This window comes from Schistocerca piceifrons, chromosome 3 (genome assembly GCF_021461385.2).
Source record: "Schistocerca piceifrons isolate TAMUIC-IGC-003096 chromosome 3, iqSchPice1.1, whole genome shotgun sequence".
NCBI classification, from domain to species: domain Eukaryota; kingdom Metazoa; phylum Arthropoda; class Insecta; order Orthoptera; family Acrididae; genus Schistocerca; species Schistocerca piceifrons.
The window spans coordinates 317,243,518-317,264,171 of NC_060140.1; the positions used below are offsets into that span (position 1 = coordinate 317,243,518).

At 42.3% G+C, this 20,654-nt stretch overlaps 1 protein-coding gene and 1 non-coding gene across 2 annotated transcripts in view; one reads left to right on the forward strand and one right to left on the reverse strand.

Annotated features, from left to right (window-relative positions):
* The window catches only part of LOC124790139, a 302,687-nt gene that overhangs the window by 108,619 nt on the left and 173,414 nt on the right, over positions 1 to 20,654 (reverse strand). The window lies entirely within an intron of this gene.
* On the forward strand, positions 9,292 to 9,366 carry Trnat-ugu. The gene has a single exon. It is a non-coding gene; the product is annotated as a tRNA-Thr (tRNA).

Here is a 20,654-nt window from a genome sequence, read left to right on the forward strand (position 1 = left end):
AAGGAGAGAATTAACATACCTCCCTTTCATGTAGTGGTCCTACCGAGGGTTCCTTAATAGAACGTAGAGGCATACCGTAGGACAAAATAAAAAACTCTCCACACTGTGGCTCTGGCTCTGAGCACTATGGGACTTAATATCTGAGTTCATCAGTCCCCTAAACTTAGAGTTACTTAAACCTAACTAACCGAAGGACATCACACACATCCATGCCCGAGGCAGGATTCGAACCTGCGACCGTAGCGGTCGTCTACACACTGTGTCTGAGTGACTAAATAACAACTAATGTAACTTCCTAGTTTTGGCTCCCATAGTCCCATGGGATACGTTAATTTAATGAAATAGCAATAAATAAAAAAGATCAAAAAATTGGACGTAGTAAATTAAAATCTACGTAATGGTGGCTCTTACTTAAGCATCATTCAATGTCAAAAGCGAACAAAATGTCTGTAAGGAGTCCTCAACATTCTCAAGAACCAATGAAACTACATTCCTACCTAATGTTGTAGTTGACATGTTTGTTGCATGAAATTATCTGTTATTACTTTTTTGGTTTAAATGTCAATTCCTTTTGAGATATACAACATCGAACGACGATGTTCAATGATTGAGACTCTCGAATTGTGCCAATTCGGAAAGAAGGAAGGAAGAAAAATTAGTTTTAGCGTCCCGTCGACGATTACTCTCCAGTTTAAACTTAAGTTCAAATGGTTCAAATGGCTCTGATCACTATGGGACTTAACTTCTGAGGTCATCAGTCCCCTAGAACTTAGAACTACTTAAACCTAACTAACCTAAGGACATCACACACATCCATGCCCGAGGCAGGATTCGAACCTGCGACCGTAGTGGTCGCGCGGTTCCAGACTGTAGTGCCTAGAACCGTATACTTAAGTGTTTGGCAGACGGAGCACTGGACAACTTTCAGATTATTTTTCCAGCGCTTCACTCTCGAACAGCACGTGGAAAAAATGAAACACCTGAATACCCTAATTTCTCTTATTTTAGCACGACGGTTATTTCTTCGTATTTAGTAGTAGTAGTAGTAGTAGCAGCAGCAGCAGTAGTAGTAGTAGTTTTACTCGTCCATAGATCACTTTCACAAAGATATTAGAAACGTCTGGGTATTACAATTTAAGAAGAACGAAAATAACATGATTCATCGATACACAGACATTTACATACTTACACGTCTAGTTTGAAAAGGGTGGCATTATAGGAGGAACCGTCCCGGCATTTGCCTGAGGTAATTTAGGGAAACCACGGATAACGAAATCAGGATGGCCTGTAGAAGACTGGAGCCCCCATCCTCACGAAGACAAGGCCAGTTTGTTTAAAACATTGCTACCTCATTGAGTTTGACCCTGGTATACAATACTGTTTAACAAAGAAGTTATTTCATAAAGTAAAAGGTCAGTACAACATTGTTCATTCATTTCTCACTTTCAGATGCTGCACAAAAGACATACACTAAACACGTTGTTTCAAAATGTTATACTACAACAACTATTAACTGATGTTAGGACTATAGCGACAATGTCTGATTGCCATTCTGTGGATCGCAACTTCCCAATCCCTAACCAGAAAAACTTAGCTAGCATCCCTGTATAATGAGTGAGATGTTGATGTTGAGTTCAGCAAGAGGATAAGATGTTTGTATTATACATTGCTTAGCTTTGGGAATTAAGTTTTCCTAAACAGAAGAAAGAAGGAAAAATTATAATGTGAGAGTGCTATGTGGAAAAATATATTTTTTCTGTCGTCATTATTATTTGTATGTCTTCCCTTGTAACTAAACCTCTACTCTACGTTATCTAAGTATAGAGTGTATTGCTCTTCAGACATTTTTAGCTGCCTTTTTAAATAAGCGTGTTTTTGTTATCTCTTTAATCTCCTTGGGCAGTTTATGAGTACTGTACATTTTTATAACATGGCAGAAAAGGATGGTTTGAGTTTTATGTTTAATCTTTCATGGTAAATGTAAGCTCAGTATAGTTCTTGTTGCATGGCCGTGGATAGAGCTGTTTGTGCAACAATTATGAACGTCATTTTTTATGCGTACAGCTGCTTGGCAAATGTACAGAAATTTTGTAGTTAAAATGCCCATTGTTTTGAACAGATCTCTACAATGATCTCGAGGACTATTTTTGGTTATTATTCTTGTGGCCCTTTTCTGTAGATTGAAAACAATATTCAGATTTGTGCATTTGTTTTCCACAAAACAATTCCATACTAAGAACTGAGTGTACATATGAACAGTATGTAACTAAAAGACATTGGCATTTACACATTGATGACAGGACTCTAAGTGCATAACATACTAATGACATTCTGTTTGTGTGTTCATACCACTTCAAATGAGAATCAATACGTACGAATTGTGACCTCTCTGACTGGAAATGACGACTCCAGTCGCACATTCCATATGCACATAGTTCGATTAGAGGCCACTTGTGATGATCAACGTCATAATATTTCTGGAAATCTAAAGTTGTTAGTGACACATCTTGGCCTTTCCTTCAAGCACGTTCAGTAAACTGCTGAAAATCTACGTCCGTGTCCGCCAGACAGCGAGTCCAACGTCTTATCACGGCGCTTCTGGCTGTTTTGGTTTCGTTTTGGCGTGGTACCTCAAAAACATTTTGACGCAGATTACAAAATAGTTTCTACAACGAAGCGGCCGATACTCTATTACCAAACTTGCCAATGTCGTGTTATAATACTTTTCCAATGACCTCACTATCAGCAAGACGTTGAAACCTAAAAAAAAAGTAGAAACTGGACATATTCGTCACAAGGGATTTATCTGCTATCCTTATTTATACAAAACTGCGCTATTTTTTCTGCCTATCGATCGCTGTTTTTTATTTGAAAATTGGCAGTTTCGGGCATCTGAGTATATGACAGTCAACTGACAATTCCATTACGACAGGTGACTGTAACTACGGCACATGACCAGTAATTTTGAAATAAAAAAAACAGCGATCGGCAGACAAAGATAAAATATTTTATCGCCTCATTACGCCCCTAAAGAAACCCGCACAGGGTTTTAGTTTTCATCTCACAAGATAGCAAGAACTTGTTGGAACTTGGCATTCACTTGGCATCGTTTTCTCGTCGACACTTTGCGTGAAAGTGTCGGCAGAAAAAAGGATCGACGCTACAAGTATCTTAAGCGTTGTGCGGCGAGTCTATTTGCCTCATCTGTGACAATTATCTTGTGGTGATCGAATTCCAATGGAAGGAGAACATACTGATCCAGAATAAGACACGTCGTACGCAGACATCCTCACTACGACTGAATGAGCATTTCACTGTGAACTCTTTAACTTGTTGCAGATACTTCCTTTGCTGACGGTCCTCACATCAATTACAACCTATTTCCATTATCAAGATCTCTGGCACATCATTTGTATGAGAGAAAGTAAACATAAAAGCTACTGTAACCAGAAATATAGGGGTGTCTGACGCATGTCTGCTTTGTCTGGTATGGGCGTGAGCTTCACGCTTCGATTGCGACCTCGATGCCTGCAACGACTGGAAGCCAATGGACGACGTGCGCCTTCGGTCAGCACGTAGAGCCGTTCCACGCATCCTTTATGGAGCCAGCGGCCAATTACATTGTTGAGCACTGAGCTGCCAGCAGATTGGCACACAAAGGAGTTCTCCTGCAGACGTCGTGCTTCGGCACTCCCGTTGGCACTTCTCATGTCTGGGATTACGCCGACTCTCGTTTCTTCATAAAATTTGTGTTATTTGATAGCAGTTTCTCCATTTTTCGCTTCGAAGTAGAATTTATGATTTAAAAGGAACAAGTCCAGGTGAGCTGCAAGGTAATTGGCTCGCAGCAGACGTAGTAGGCAGCAGGTATTTTTCGTGTACTGAACACGGTCATACCTGGAAAGCTTGTTTGTTATTAGAAATGTAATTTCGGTACAGACAAACATAAAATGGGTCTCCGGTAGGATCAGTGCTCTTATGGTGCTAGGCGAAAGTTATTCACTTTGTTCTAAACTCTCTGTGCTATGATTGCGGAATTTCAGACAGATGGAATACCTTACCGTTAAACTGAAACCGAAAGATGCGATGTTACTGAAAGTCTACCCATGTGCGACTAACTAAATAATGTAGTCGACCCACCTCTGTGGCTGAGGCCACTAAACCATGGTAATGTGAGCCCGTAAACACGAACGGGTTCGCTTAACTTTGTTTTTATTTTATTGATGTATCTAGGTTTTAACAACAGATTTTGAAAAGAGATGAACTAGTTCAATTTTACATTATGTGTGGGCAGCTGCCTAACATCACCCATTAAGCACTTTAGTTTTCAGCATAGTTCTAAGCACATCATTGCAGTTGTTCCTTTACTCAGGTTCGTCATGGTCCACATTCTATTTCCGTTCAATGTTGTTATATTAACCTTCAATTACAGAATAAGTTGCTACTAGCGAATACCTTTGTTAGCCGGCCGCGGTAGCCGCCGAGCGGTTCTAGGAGCTTCAGTCCGAAACCACGCGGCTGCTACGGTCGCAGGTTCGAATCCTGCCTCGGGCACGGATGTGTGTGATGTCCTTAGGTTAGTTAGGTTTAAGTAGTTCTAAATCTAGGGGACTGATGACCTCAGATGTTAAGTCCCATAGTGCTTAGAGCCATTTGTACCATTTTTGATACCTTTGTTGAAGGAAGCATTATTTATTTGTGTTAGTAAGTTCACATTTTTTCTTATTCAGCCATCTTGTAAGACCTTGAAACCTACTTGTTAGGATATTTTAAAATTTCTGTACTCCTCACACCTGCGCTACCTTTAATAATCTTCGAACGTACAAATGCGCATTTTCTTCTAGAATACCTGGACAGGTTGCACATAAACAAAGAATCCATTCTCATAGGCAATGTGAGGTTTTACGTCTGTGATGATACCAAATCACAGTCTGGAATAGGAAAATGACCGTTTCTTGTGTGTATAAAGTATCTAGTGTTTCATTAAAGAATTAACAACTGTAGGCTTCCTGTACTGAAGAAAGTTTTTTTTTTTTTTTAAATTTAGGCCTCCTATAACTATGAGTTTTTAATTCAATGTGTAGTCGTTGAGAATTTCAGCGCGAAACCTATGGATAGTTATTCTCAGATCAATAGTCATCGTAATATGAAAAGATAAAGTATTCGTTGGAGCGTGATTACGATATTTCATATTGAAAACGCCCCCACATTAGAGGATCGGCGTGGAACTGCAACGACAGGATTCGATGTCTGGACCTGCGACCAAAACTGCCACCACCAGCCGGGAGAGTTACTACCGAAAGCTGGCTATTCTTCCGTCTATTGCTGTCTCCACAGAGGCAAGGTGCTGCCCCGAATCCACAGGATCCACATAGTTTACCTCAAGAAGACAGTTAAGAAACCTGTTGAACAATGCAAGGCGACAGTCTTACCTATCTGGTAAGAAGGGGAAACTCGATTCAGCAACAGAATGACGTATACTGATCAGACATTCCTCAACAAGGACATTGTCGTAATGGTGGTGCTAAGATATTTAGTCCTAGGCCTTGGCGAATAATGATGCTTTCATGACCCGTCATACGATTCAGACACCACCGGACTATCATCATGATGATGCCGCTGGCGACGAGGCGTCGTACCGGAGTTTCCTTTCTCTAACATCTGATACAAAACGACAGACACTGTCCCAGCACATCTTCTTTGTGCGATGCATTTCTGATACATGCTCGCCTGTTTTGAGAAGAACTGGATAACTGCTCTCGGTGCTGATTTTGGCAGCGCACAACTCTTCAGGACTGCTGCAACTCAGGCGAAGCTTGTGCCTATGGAGGAATGGCAGCCCATTCTTCCTCAAGAGCCGAAAGCAGTGATGTTGGACGCTGAGCTGTGGGGCGAAGTCGACGTCCTGACTCATCCAAAGGTGTTACATTCCGGGAATGTGGGCAGGTTAGTCCGTTTCAGCAACAGTGTTGTCCTCAGACAAATGCCTCACAGATGCTGCTTTATCACAGGGTTCATCGTCGTGCTGATTCTAACAATAATAAACTGTTCCCCTTCTGAACTCGGTACACATTGCTGTAAAATGTGTTCATATGCTTCTGCATTTAGTATTTTCTTAAGTGCAATAAGGAACCACACCCTAACCTAGAAACCTCTGCTCCCACACCAAACACCGTCGAACACCGGTTCCCATAAGGTCACCGGAGTTAATCAGGGTTGGGCATACCTGGATGGGTGACCGTCCAGATACACCTCGTGCTGTTGATTGTTTTCCCTTTGCCTCTAAGGCGGAGGGAACAGGAAAGGTGGTGGCATAAAGTTCCTGATGACCAGTCTTTGCACCAGCGTGCTGGATTCAATTCCAAACCTCTCCCCAGTGCTTCATGAAGTGAGGGCATGCGACATCGTGTAAGTTGACCCGTCCGTTGGATAGGGACATTAGGCTCCGTTGGTGCTCTTCGAGAGTGGTAGGCTATGTGCCGGTACCAGGTTTCATCATCTGCCTTCTCTTAAGCTCTCCAGCACGAACATGACACTACACACACCATTACAATCATCTACACTTGGCAGGTACATTTGCACACACAATACTCATGCTTCGCTACGCAAAGGTGCCTGCGGGCACTGAGGATACGGAGAGCCTTTCCAATTAGACCCTTTTAGGGTCTCCCAGCCATTAATGCTATTTGATTTTATTTACTTTACTTACGACCTTCTCCACATTTCACTGTCGGTATTATACGTGATGGCAGGTAAGATTCTCCAGGCACTCACCGATTCCAAATCCTTCCTTCGGATTGCCACAGGGTATAGCGTGATACGTCATTCCAAATCCCAGTCATCCACTGTCCAGTGACGTCCTCTTTCCACCATCTCAAACACCATTTAGCATTGACTACTGGCATGTGTGGCTTATGAGGAGCTGCTCCATCACTGCACTCAATTCTTTTTAAGTTCCCAGAGACACTCATTGTGCTAACTGAACTTCGATAGCATATTGGGACTCATGAGTGATACCTTCCGCTGATTTCGTACGATTTTCTACGACCACCCTCCGCAGTGCTGGACGGTCCATGCCTGTCACTGCATGAGGTCTGTCTGGTCTTGGTTTAAATGTGGTTCTTCATTCGCGTTTCCTTTTCACGATTACATCACCAACAGTCGATTCGGATAACTCTGATTTGTTACTCAGGTACCATCCAGTGACTAGTCCACGTTCGAAGTTACTGAACTCTACTGACTGATGCATTTACACTCGTGGAAATGGAAAAAAGAACACATTGACACCGGTGTGTCAGACCCACCATACTTGCTCCGGACACTGCGAGAGGGCTGTACAAGCAATGATCACACGCACGGCACAGCGGACACACCAGGAACCGCGGTGTTGGCCATCGAATGGCGCTAGCTGCGCAGCATTTGTGCACCGCAGCCGTCAGTGTCAGCCAGTTTGCCGTGGCATACGGAGCTCCATCGCAGTCTTTAACACTGGTAGCATGCTGCGACAGCGTGGACGTGAACCGTATGTGCAGTTGACGGACTTTGAGCGAGGGCGTATAGTGGGCATGCGGGAGGCCGGGTGGACGTACCGCCGAATTGCTCAACACGTGGGGCGTGAGGTCTCCACAGTACATCGATGTTGTCGCCAGTGGTCGGCGGAAGGTGCACGTGCCCGTCGACCTGGGACCGGACCGCAGCGACGCACGGATGCAAGCCAAGACCGTAGGATCCTACGCAGTGCCGTAGGGGACCGCACCGCCACTTCCCAGCAAATTAGGGACACTGTTGCTCCTGGGGTATCGGCGAGGACCATTCGCAACCGTCCCCATGAAGCTGGGCTACGGTCCCGCACACCGTTAGGCCGTCTTCCGCTCACGCCCCAACATCGTGCAGCCCGCCTCCAGTGGTGTCGTGACAGGCGTGAATGGAGGGACGAATGGAGACGTGTCGTCTTCAGCGATGAGAGTCGCTTCTGCCTTGGTGCCAATGATGGTCGTATGCGTGTTTGGCGCCGTGCAGGTGAGCGCCACAATCAGGACTGCATGCGACCGAGGCACACAGGGCCAACACCCGGCATCATGGTGTGGGGAGCGATCTCCTACACTGGCCGTACACCACTGGTGATCGTCGAGGGGACACTGAATAGTGCACGGTACATCCAAACCGTCATCGAACCCATCGTTCTACCATTCCTAGACCGGCAAGGGAACTTGCTGTTCCAACAGGACAATGCACGTCCGCATGTATCCCGTGCCACCCAACGTGCTCTAGAAGGTGTAAGTCAACTACCCTGGCCAGCAAGATCTTCGGATCTGTCCCCCATTGAGCATGTTTGGGACTGGATGAAGCGTCGTCTCACGCGGTCTGCACGTCCAGCAAGAACGCTAGTCCAACTGAGGCGCCAGGTGGAAATGGCATGGCAAGCCGTTCCACAGGACTACATCCAGCATCTCTACGATCGTCTCCATGGGAGAATAGCAGCCTGCATTGCTGCGAAAGGTTGATATACACTGTACTAGTGCCGACATTGTGCATGCTCTGTTGCCTGTGTCTATGTGCCTGTGGTTCTGTCAGTGTGATCATGTGATGTATCTGACCCCAGGAATGTGTCAATAAAGTTTCCCCTTCCTGGGACAATGAATTCACGGTGTTCTTATTTCAATTTCCAGGAGTGTAGTTGTTACCGGTTCTCTAATGACAACAAAGTAGCCTCTTACTTCTTTCATACTAGCGGATCCATCTCCCGCAACCCCTAACGCTCAGTTTCGGGTTACATATTGGGTCAGGATATTTTTGATTAGATAGAGTATTTTTTTTTAAACCAGAATTCTAATAATTAGAATTATATATTAATACCTTCAGCTGCTGATGGGCGTTGATATATATCAACGGGGACAGATGAAAATGTCTGCCCCGACTGGCACTCGAACTCGGGATCTCCTGCTTACATGGCAGACGCTCTAGCCATCTGAGCCACCGAGGGCACAGAGGATAGTGCGACTGCAGGGACTATATCGCGCATGTCTCCCGTGAGACCCACATTCTCATCTTATATGACCACACACTACAATCGTAGTGTCCCTACCCAAGGCCGGCCATGACCTTCTTGTTCTGTGCGGATGCACACATATTATCCGAACTCTTAACGGGACTTGGTAAGAATGTTTTCCACGAGTAATGAGTGTGTTGGGTAGGGACACTACGAATATAGTGAGTGGACATATAAGGCGAGATTGTGGGTCTCGCGGGAGGCGTGCGCGAGATAGTCCCTGCAGTCTCATTGTCCTCTGTGCCCTCGGTGGCTCAGCTGGATAGAGCGTCTGCCATGTAAGCAGGAGATCCCGGGTTCGAGTCCCGGTCGGGGTACACATTTTCACCTGTCCCCGTTGATATATATTAACGCCCATCAGCAGCTGAAGGTATTAATATATAATTCTAATTTCGTTCGAGACGGCTGCAGGTCATCAATGGTGTCTGTTCTTTCCGACATGTCCTAAAGAACAGACGCTATATCCATATAAGTATATAGACTTCTAATACGTTTAGTTTGTAAGGAGTGTGTCAGAACTCTCCATGAAAACAATATAGCCAACTTAACGCTATTCCTTGCATTGTGTAAGCACTCAGATGTCGATAGTAACAATCTGAGGGCCAAACATGGCAGCGCGATTCTAAGCAATGTTGTGAGACGAGGTCTGCCTGCTGGAGTTGAAGTAGTAGTGTCGGTCGAGAGCTCGGAGACAGAAGACGTGTCGCGCTGCCCTCACGTCGGTCATGGCAGATCTTACCACACTCAAAGCCTGATTTCATTTATATAGCCAGGAGAGATTTATATGGCTTAACTACGCTTGAAGATGGAATTCAAGGTAAAATTCGTAAGCATAGCGCAGAAGTAATTGCAGACAATTTCCGGGAGGAAAAAATAATTACGAAAAAATAGAAAAAAGAAAACAAGAAAATGTCGCTGAGTGGACAGCGCGGCTTCCTGACATGCGAAGGACGGGGCATTCAATTCGCGGCAGTGCCTCCTTGGTTGGAGGACTGTAACGGGGTGTACTCAGCCTCGTGACGCCAACAGAAGAGCTACTAGACCGAGTAGGAGGGGATCCAGGTCACGAAAACCGACAAAGGCCGGGAAAGAGTTGTGCTGACTTCCATACTGTATCCAATGCTGCGACTGGAAGAGGATGATACGGCGGTCGGTCGGTACCATTGGACTCGCCAGGGTCTGTGGGCGGAGTTTACGTTTCACGTTATGAAGACAACATAGAGTTGTGTGTGTAAGTGGGTGCATTCCAGCCAAGGTTGCATTTCTTACGTTTCTGTGAAACGTCCCTTTAGAACAATTATACATGACTGTGCTTAAACTGACACACAATATTTTGTTAGCGCAACGCATTCTGACTTTCAAAATTCCCTACAAAAGAATGGCCCTGACTAACATTAAACTATACCTTTCACAAATCACTTACCTCACAAAAATCTTCGCTGCTCAAGCTACTGCAATACAGCGAGCGCCACTACTGCCAGCTAAATAAAAGATTCAAACTATGGAAGGCACTAACTACTGATAGGGATAGTTAGCAAATGAAAGATATTAATAGAGAACAAACAATGTATTTACCTTGATATCATCATATATAAATATAGCAGTTCATGACAAATTTCAAAACTCCGCCATCTCTCTCCCCACATCCACCACTGCTGGCGGCTCACCTCCAACTGCGCAACGCTACGCGCTGTTCACAGCCAGCTGCCTAACACTACAATGGCGAGTATTACAACAATGCAAAGCAGCCACAGACTGCACACAGCACAGCTAGTGATTTTCATACAGAGGTGGCGTTACCAATAAAAAAACCTAAACAGCCTATACATAGCCCCCATGCTCCCCACAAAAAATTTTACAAATTGTATTGGGCAGTGGCCAATACAGATTTGAAAAAATTTTTTCATAATTACAATAACAAAGAAATCAAATGCACACACACTTATTGATACAATGTTGGTCAAAAGCTAAAATTTTCTCACAGTCCATAAAGACAGTCCTAATCGGACATAACAGTAGAATAGCAGTGTTTTTCTCAAAGTCTGAGCAGTAAAAGAAAATGCACTCGAAAGTAGTCGATTTCCATGCAGTCTTGAAGAAGTAGTGTTGTCCTTCCAATGGAAAGACAGTGCTGACTCTTGACATGCATACAGGTAATGGGCCACAACAGAGCAAACCCACAGCAGAGTCAGTCGAAATTTTGAAGAGTATTGGTAGGTAGGTCATCACAGAGCAGACCCACTGTAGTCCTGGTAGAGATTACGGTAGTGGTGGGCCACCACAGGTGCAGACCCACTGCAGTCCTTGTAGAGACAATGGTACTGGTGAGTCAGCAAACGTGTAGACCCACTGTAGTCCTTGTAGAAATAATGGTATTGGTGGGTCATCAAAGATGCAGACCCACTGTAGTCCTTGTAGAGACGGCCAGCAGCCATCTGTTGCAAATGTGCAGGTGCACAATCATCATCGAAGAGTCTTGCGGACAATGTAGCAAGTCCATAAACCACCGCTTGTGCACTCACAAAGTTTCTGGAATTGTCCTTAGATCCAGCAATGCTGTTATCCAGTCCCTTGCTGAATCATTAACACACATGCAAACACTATCAGTCCCTACTTCTCACATATTGTCCATATACTATGACCTACGGAAATGTGTGCAGTGAAATGAATGCTTACAAGTTACTTAGTTCGATAAACTGGTGTCAATTACAATTTTATAACATGAGAATACAATAACAAAGGTACAGAATACATCATTAAAGAACATAACAATACAGATAACATCTGTAGTAAAACAGGCTTTACAAAAGAATAGAAATAGACATATACATCAATGTTACAGGAATTATGACATAAGTAAATATATAAAAGATCAGAATAACTTTTGAAACATCAACTTCAAACATGAGCATTAAAACAAAACAGAATAAATAATGTCTAAACATCTTTACAAAGAAAATAACATATTATAAATGCAAATTATGTTTGAGGATAACAGTATTCCTCATCATAGTGAATGTAGCTTAGTATTAGAAAAATTTTACAACATAAGTCTTATCAGATAAACATATAAATACAGGAAAAACATAAATACCCAAGGGTACACAAACATATAGCGGAATAATACAAGGAAAGGACAGGGTTTGTTTTACTGCAGTGTTTTGCGAACAAAACTTTCTTTACTTCTTGGAGATCTCCCTTCATTCATCATTATTCCCAAAAGGTCCTATCTATACCTCCTTCCCGTACTTTTCTCGTATAGCCTCTCAGTGCATTTCTTCAAATTCATCGCAACTCATTCTCTTATAGGCTACCCCCTCTTAAGCTAACTTAAATCTACTGAGCTCAGATGCTAAACTAAGGGACGAGGCAATGCAGCAGCACATAAAACAATTAATATAAACAGCAATGAAAAAAAATGGAAAATCGCAAAGCAAGCTACAGCAAATCTAAATTACCAAGCAATTCAACATTACAACTAATATGAGGCAATGCGCAGCAAACAAAAAAATAAATCTGGCTTAGCAGAGTAACACAAATTAAAGTTCAGTAGCACTATGCCTGGCAAACAGCAGCTTATATCTAAACATGACATAGCTCAAGCAGAAAAAATAGTACACTAACGTCCCCTTAGAACAATTATACATGACTGTGCTTAAACTGACACACAATATTTTGTTAGCGCAACGCAATCTGACTTTCAAAATTCCCTACAAAAGAATGGCCCTGACTAACATTAAACTATACCTTTCACAAATCACTTACCTCACAAAAATCTTCGCTGCTCAAGCTACTGCAATACAGCGAGCGCCACTACTGCCAGCTAAATAAAAGATTCAAACTATGGAAGGCACTAACTACTGATAGGGATAGTTAGCAAATGAAAGATATTAATAGAGAACAAACAATGTATTTACCTTGATATCATCATATATAAATATAGCAGTTCATGACAAATTTCAAAACTCCGCCATCTCTCTCCCCACATCCACCACTGCTGGCGGCTCACCTCCAACTGCGCAACGCTACGCGCTGTTCACAGCCAGCTGCCTAACACTACAATGGCGAGTATTACAACAATGCAAAGCAGCCACAGACTGCACACAGCACAGCCAGTGATTTTCATACAGAGGTGGCGTTACCAATAAAAAAACCTAAACAGCCTACTTACATCTGTTTTCTGGTGTAATTTTCTATTTTCAGATGAAATTAAATAAAAACTCAAAAGAGGAAATCTCTCTTTTATAAACACGACGGAGAGAGCTCTCATTTGGGTAACCTTTGTACCAATACTCTACAACTAACTATGACAATCTCCGCTAGGTTAGCATACTTAACAGGCCAAAGGAGCTTGTAATAAGTCAACCTCCAAGCTTTATTTAGTGATATCGAGTAGATGAATGTTCACATAGTATACGAACTGCTACAACGCTTCTCTCCTCTGTAAGCTATCTGTTCTTGGTCGAATGATTCATAACAAGACTCCCTAGGGAATAGACAATGCATTTTGCCCCAATTTTCATAGCCATTCTAGGAGTGGGAAATGAATAAATGGGGTATCAAAATGATGAGCCTGAAATCTTATTTTGCAAAATAATATTTAATTTCTTGAAAGTAATGAGCGTAATTAGGAAAAATGCAATTAGTGATTTTAGGGGAAACAAATATTTCACGAACAGCTGCTAGCTATGTAAATGAAGTGTGAAAAACTTCATCACTACAAAATATAGCTTTTTTGCGCATAAAAAGCTACATTGATGTGATATGTAACTGTCAAGAAGGGTCCTTCGAATCAATTAATAAGTTTAGGGCATTTCGAGAACAGAAAACGCAGGGAAAGCAAATGAGGCACCAAACGGTTCATCTCTTCCGGAAGTAGCTATTTTGTGTACAAAGGGTTTCACTGGGACGATATTTGATTTTTAAAATGGCTTCTTTCTAATCAAATACTAAATTGGAGGGCATTTGGAGAACAGCATACACTAGGAAGACAAAGGGCTACCGAAATGTTTATCCTTTCAAGGTCTAGCTAATCTGAGCAGAAAAAGTTACTTTGATATGACTAGTGAAAATGGCCTCTTTCAAATTAAGCACTAAATTGAGCAGGCTTCGAGAACAGAAAACACTAGAAAAGCAAAGTAGGTGTCGAAAAGATCATGCTCTCTGAACAAAACTTGAAAAAAATATGGAATAAAGACGATGAAATGGTTTGTCTAAAAGTAAGAAATTAAACTGAACGGAGAAACATTTGAAGTGTCTTTGAAAAATGCGAATGGAAATGAGATGCCAATTGAGAATCTAATTTTTAATGCTCGAAGGTATTAAAAAGTTCCAACAATTTTTCAGTCTCAAAAATTTTCCAATATAGTATTCTTCAAATATCAGGAAAGAGAATGCGCATTCTCAAAAAATGGTTCAAATAGCTCTAAGCACTATGGGACTTAACATCTGAGGTCATCAGTCCCCTAGAACTTAGAACTACTTAAACCTAACTAACCTAAGGACATCACACACATCCATGCCCGAGGGAGGATTCGAACCTGCGACCGTAGCGTCGCGTGGTTCCAGACTGAAGCGCCTAGAAACGATCGGCCACATCGGCCGGCAGCGCATTCTCAATCTACAGTTTGCTGTACATGGTTGTGAGCAACATTCAAGACTTGACATATGTTTCTCTAATCTATTTTGTTTCTTGCTTTTAGACAAATCGTTTCACAAGACATCTGATCGTTTTTTCAATTTTTTTTGTCGATTAATTTTGTATGTTTGGAGATGAACCACCTCGACGAGCTTTCACCGGTGCCCGATAAGCACAGAAGCTGAGTGCAGCATCGATATGCAGTACAGCTGATGCTGCTTTCGTACCCGTCTTGTGTCGTAGGCCTGCAAGAAGTCGGTGAGCGCGCGAGTGGGTCGCAAGCCGTTGACTACCGGTGCGGGACTGGAGAAAATGTGCCGCTGTCTATCGGCAGACACATTAACCCATTTAGATTACGTACAACGTTACTGCAGCAAAAGCAGGCGCCGCTTGTAGTTAAAGGCTACGAGACGGAGCAACGTCAAAATCACTTTAACTTGTTTCTATGCTAATATTGTCACCATTAACGGGGCTGCAGGTTCAAATGGCTATAAACACTATGGAACTTAACATCTGAGGTCATCAGTCCCCTAGACTTAGAACTATTTAAACATAAAAAAACCTAATGACATCACACACACCCATGCCCGAGGCAGGATTCGATCCTGTGACCGTAGCAGCAGCGCTGTTCCGGACTGAAGCACCTAGAACCGCTCGGCCACAGCGGTCGGGGGCTGCAGGGAAAGCAGGCGTATGATTGATTAGGAAAAAAAAGGAATTACTTCAGACTGTAATCTGACAGTGCACGCTATTGAAGGACTATGTAATTGCAATCAGAGGCAATTTACTTTTTCTTAAAAACCTTCCATAATATTTTTCAGAATTTCAATTACCAGGAGCGTTTCGAATATTTTTCACGTAGATTTAAATAATGAGTCAACCTTTTTAGGTCAGTTGATCTCGACCGATGTTTTTCAAACAGATACTCCTAACGATGCGTCTTTAGCTTCTTGCAGCAGAGATTCGTGAGCGTAGCTTCTGCTGAGTCCAGAGTTTTAGGGAAAACGTCTGGGTGTTCACAGATACAGTGTAACCACGGGTGTCCACGGTATTATTGACTTCGCGCGTAGATACCAGTCGATGATAACGATATCTGCGAGAGAATCTGCCGGTATCTGCAGCACTGGTTAGTTTGTACTAAAAATTAAGGAGCAGTGTCACCGTCACCAATTTCGTCTATTTTTGTAATAAACGCGATCGATAATGATTATTGTTGTCATTATTATTGCCCATTCTGGACGATGTGCCGCCATATTGCCTTTATCATTTTCTTTGGGCCCTTGTCTTATTTCAACGCAGGGTCGGCTATGTTACTATGAAAGGGTGATGTTAGTGTCAGATGGTGGCTGGATTACTAAGGTGGAACAGGGGGACCAGTCCGGTATTCACCTAGTGGGATGTGGAAAACCGCCGAAAAACCACATCCAGGTTGGCCGGTACACCGGCCCTCGTCGTTAATCCGCCGGGCGGATTCGATCTGGGACCGGCGCTCCTACCCGAGTCCAGGAAGCAGAGCGTTAGCGCCCTCGGCTAACCTGGTGGGACTGGCGCCATATTGCCTTACATAAGCAAATTCCTGGGGACGGTGGATGCGTTGTTGATATCTGCACGAGCTAAATGTAGAGACACTACGGTCTTCCTGATTTCATGTTTCCTATCCGTGGAGGTATAATAAGGGAGATGTCATGACGTCACAAACTTGAAGTCGTCGTCCGTCATGTCAGTTGCCCCAGACATTAGCTTCGGGCGGATTTGTTTTATCATAAATGGTAGCTTCATCATTTACAGTTGTACTAACCGATGTCATTGTGATTCTAGTCTGACTTGTGAAGGATTACATTTCATTCACTGTTTCAAGCAGAATTTCCATTTATACACAATAATTTTAGATGCTCTGCTTACTTTTACTGTAATGGTTTCATTTCTATCAATCGACCTCAGACTGCCTACCAGGCCATCTCGAAAAACTGTGTGGATGAACGCTGTGAGAAGAAAAAATCTGAAACTGTCAGTATTTTCAGGAAGAGGACATAGATCCAACATCAGTTTAGTCAGTCCGTGTAAAGAAAATGCTGGATTCCGGAATCAACCTTTTCACGTCGTATCCTCCTTTTCTTGGTTATTGGAAACGTATAACAAAAAGGAAGTTACATTAACGAAGCCAAATGTGGTTATTACTGGATCAAATATGCGTTTCAGACTAGTAGCACATCTGAAAAGTGGCTTCCTGTCACTATTCACTTAAGCACTGTAACATTTTCTAACAACTGTTAGGTACACACGATAGAAATTAAGGACAAGAAGCAGTCGTAAATAGTAGCATGCTAACGATTCGGGGCATCCGGCGTGGCGGCGCCAGCTTCAAAGCAACGTACAGAGTAAGTCTGTAGCGGCACTTCCCCTTATTATACATCCATGGTACTACCATCAGGTATGTTACGTCTGAGTCATTCCTGTTTTGTCTGCACAATCAGATGTCAAAGCTGCCACAATATGAGGTCAAGGTTGTTCTAGGACACTCCATCATCAACTGGTTCCTTTGCTTCAAGGTCTGACTTCTGTTCTTGTAACACATACAACGTACGTAATGTTCGGTATTAAATCAGTGAATCTAGCAATGTTTCGCCTGAAAGATATTTACAAGTACACAGTGTAGCACTTATTACGTTGAGAAGTGTAGCACGTTAATATGTTTTAACATTATAGTCAAATAACATACATTTCATAAACGAACTTTGCAATTAACATTTAACAGTATGCACTATATGATAGAAATACATAACACGACGACATTTGAGTTGCCAGTGTTGAGAAACTTTTCAGCAGAAAATTTCACAAAACCGGTTTCAGAAATTTCGACAGAAAGTTCTAACATACGGAACATATTAAGTATATGACGGACTATGTTGTTTTAAAATGTGGTAATCATAAGACTCTAAGTTTTTGGTATTTGGAATAAGAACCACTCGGCAGACGGAAATTCAGGAAAGGTGCAAACCTACCATTAGTGCTCCAGGGAACGAGCGGAATAACGTGGATTTCAATATTTTAATATATTTTGTAACAAGTTTATAGAAAAGTTGTTTGCTTGTTGTGAACTAAATTGAACTGAACTTGTTTTCTATTGTTTAACTTCGTAGGTGTCTGTACTGTAATGCCTGAAAATGGCAAGTGGTGTAATTACGTCAAGGCCATATGATAAAAAGTCGAAAAATTTCTGAAATTATGTAACTGTGTTGTAAGTAACTTTTACCAACAATAATAAGAAAGCGTAAAAACTGTATCCTAGAAAGCTATTGTGTGAGATTCTTTATTGTGCAGTACAGTGAACACTGCCACAATGCGTAACGCCACAGTTTGTGACTTGCAGTTACAACACACAATGCTAACAAAACTAAAATTCTTCGTAAAATTACCAATCGAGTTTTGAAAAGACAACTGTCCAAACCGCTCCTGTGAAAATTCCCTCTAAATTTACGTATGAAAACTGACTAAATAAAATTCTATACATTAAAAGACAGACACGCGAATGCAACACTGTTCTGTAAGAATGAGACTGTCTGCATAAGAAATGAGATTTGCAATGAACTTTACCTAAGCTGAAGCTGATGTTAATTTTGAAATGCAAAACTTGACCGAGAATGATTTAACTGTGCCCTGACTGTAATGTAAAACTGGCCTTAATAAGTTTTCATGGCTTACCTGTGGCAACGGAAACTCCGTACTGCTGGAAAGTGATAAACAAAAACACAGCGCGGCAGCAACGAGCTAAAGAAAGGACAGCCTTGCGCAGTGCAACGCAGTGCGAGGACGTGCAGCTATGCTAAGCACGTTATGCTTTTCTGAATGACTGTGTCCCCATCAGTGTAATGCGGCGACACGCAGTTAGGAACTGAAACTTTCGTGAGGAGTCGGTGGAATATATTAAATTGATTGAATTTATTGAATGATTAAAAAAAGAGACTATTGTTCAAAAACTGTATTGTACAATTCTAACCCTTAACAATTATAAAACCGTCTTTATAAAAATGACTTCCTATCAACAAAACTTCTACTCTGTCATGAAGTTAGTTGCTGAAATGGTAAATGAGCGGTAAATTTATACCTTCTGAGAGCAAGCCACGTGAACAGGTAATATTGCTTAATTACGTTTCGACAATGTATCCGTTGGGATTTGTTCCATTGTTGTTGTTGCACAACAACAACAACAATGGAACAAATCCCAACGGATAGAGAGAGAGCGTAAAACTTTGCTTTTTTCAAACACATCAGAAAAGACGCGCAAGCAAGCAATGCAGCGACAAGATCACCTGAGTATATCATCACACATCTCAAATCAAACTTTACAATATCGTATCTCCAAAATTCAACATTCTCTGCGTTTGGATTTCAGTGTTCTGCTAATTATTTCCTGACTGTTCAGTAGTTTGACCATAACCCAACTCCCTCGCTTCTAAGTAAACGCAACTGGCAATGACAATACAACCGACAACATGAGATCACATTCCTTGTATTCAGAATCTCTGTGGCGTAAGATAACGACTATAAAGACTTCTGTATAAAAAATATCCAGTGTACGAGTACAAAAAAAAAAAAGGTTCAAATGGCTCTGAGCACTATAGGACTTAACTTCTGATGTCATCAGTTCCCCTAGAACTTAGAACTACTTAAACCTAACTAACCTAAGGACATCACACACATCCATGCCCGCGGCAGGATTCGAAGAACCTCTCGGCCACCCCGGCCGGCGCAAGATTTTTAGAGCACTTTACACTGTGGAGCAGGCGCACATGCGTCAAAGAAAACACTAATGGTAACAAGCGCATCACTCGTAAATAAACCGTTACGCCTCTAAGAAGAAAACAAAGTAAGGGCCAAATCAGTGGATCCATAGTGCTTAAGACAAAAATGGTTGATTATTTTGGATGGCATATGTTGGAGTGCCAGGCAGTGAATACCTAGACTATATCCTTTGAGAGCGGAGACAAATCATGAAAACCACTCATTTCACGTCTGCACTCACAAAGGATATACAGTGCGTCTTCGCTGTCTGGTATTCCAACATATGCCGTCCATAATAATCAACCATATACTTTGTAAGCACTGTGGGTTCGCTGACGCTGCGCTTGCTTTGTTTCACTCTTAAAGGCGTAAAGCTTTATCTATGAGTGACGCTCTTGTTACCAACAGTGTTATTTTTGACGCATGCCTGTTTACTTCACGGTTAAAGTGCTTTAAAAATCGTGCAATCGGCTCACCTTGAGAATGGCCGTAGTATGGGTACAAGAGTTATTGATTTCACGGATGCACTCCCGATTAATGATAGAATGTTCGATCATCCGGGAAAACTTCAAGATGCTTTCCTTGTTAAACAGATGTGACTTTTGTAGCCGACCGCGGTGGCCGAGCGGTTCTAGGCGCTTCCGTCCGGAACCGCGCGACTGCTACGGTCGCAGGTTCGAATCCTGCCTCGGACATGGATGTGTGTGATGTCCTTAGGTTAGTTAGGTTTAAGTAGTTCTAAGTTCTAGGGGACTGATGACCTCAGATGTTAAGTCCCATAGTGCTCAGAGCCATTTGAACCAATTTGACTTTTCTACTATTCAAACTCTTTCATTGAAATGTTTATCTAATTACCGTTCTTATTTATGCACGGTATAAACTTTTTCTTTATCCAGGCATTGTAAAACTTAAATAACTCTTTGTTTTCAGATGTTTCTTCTCACGTGTTGAAGTTCAATAGTAGCAAAAATACTGTGTCATCGAGCGACCTTCGCAATGTGTAACAATAACAAAGCAAACAACAAAATAAGAATTAAGAATGAACAAAATACTTTACTATGGCAGGAGTGTGTTCGGCGAAAGTGGATTAACTTCCTTTGTTGGCAGACGAAATCTGTCAAAGTTTTCTGCACATGCGCATTGTGCAGCATACTCAAGATCTTATAACTCCACCCTCAGCATTAA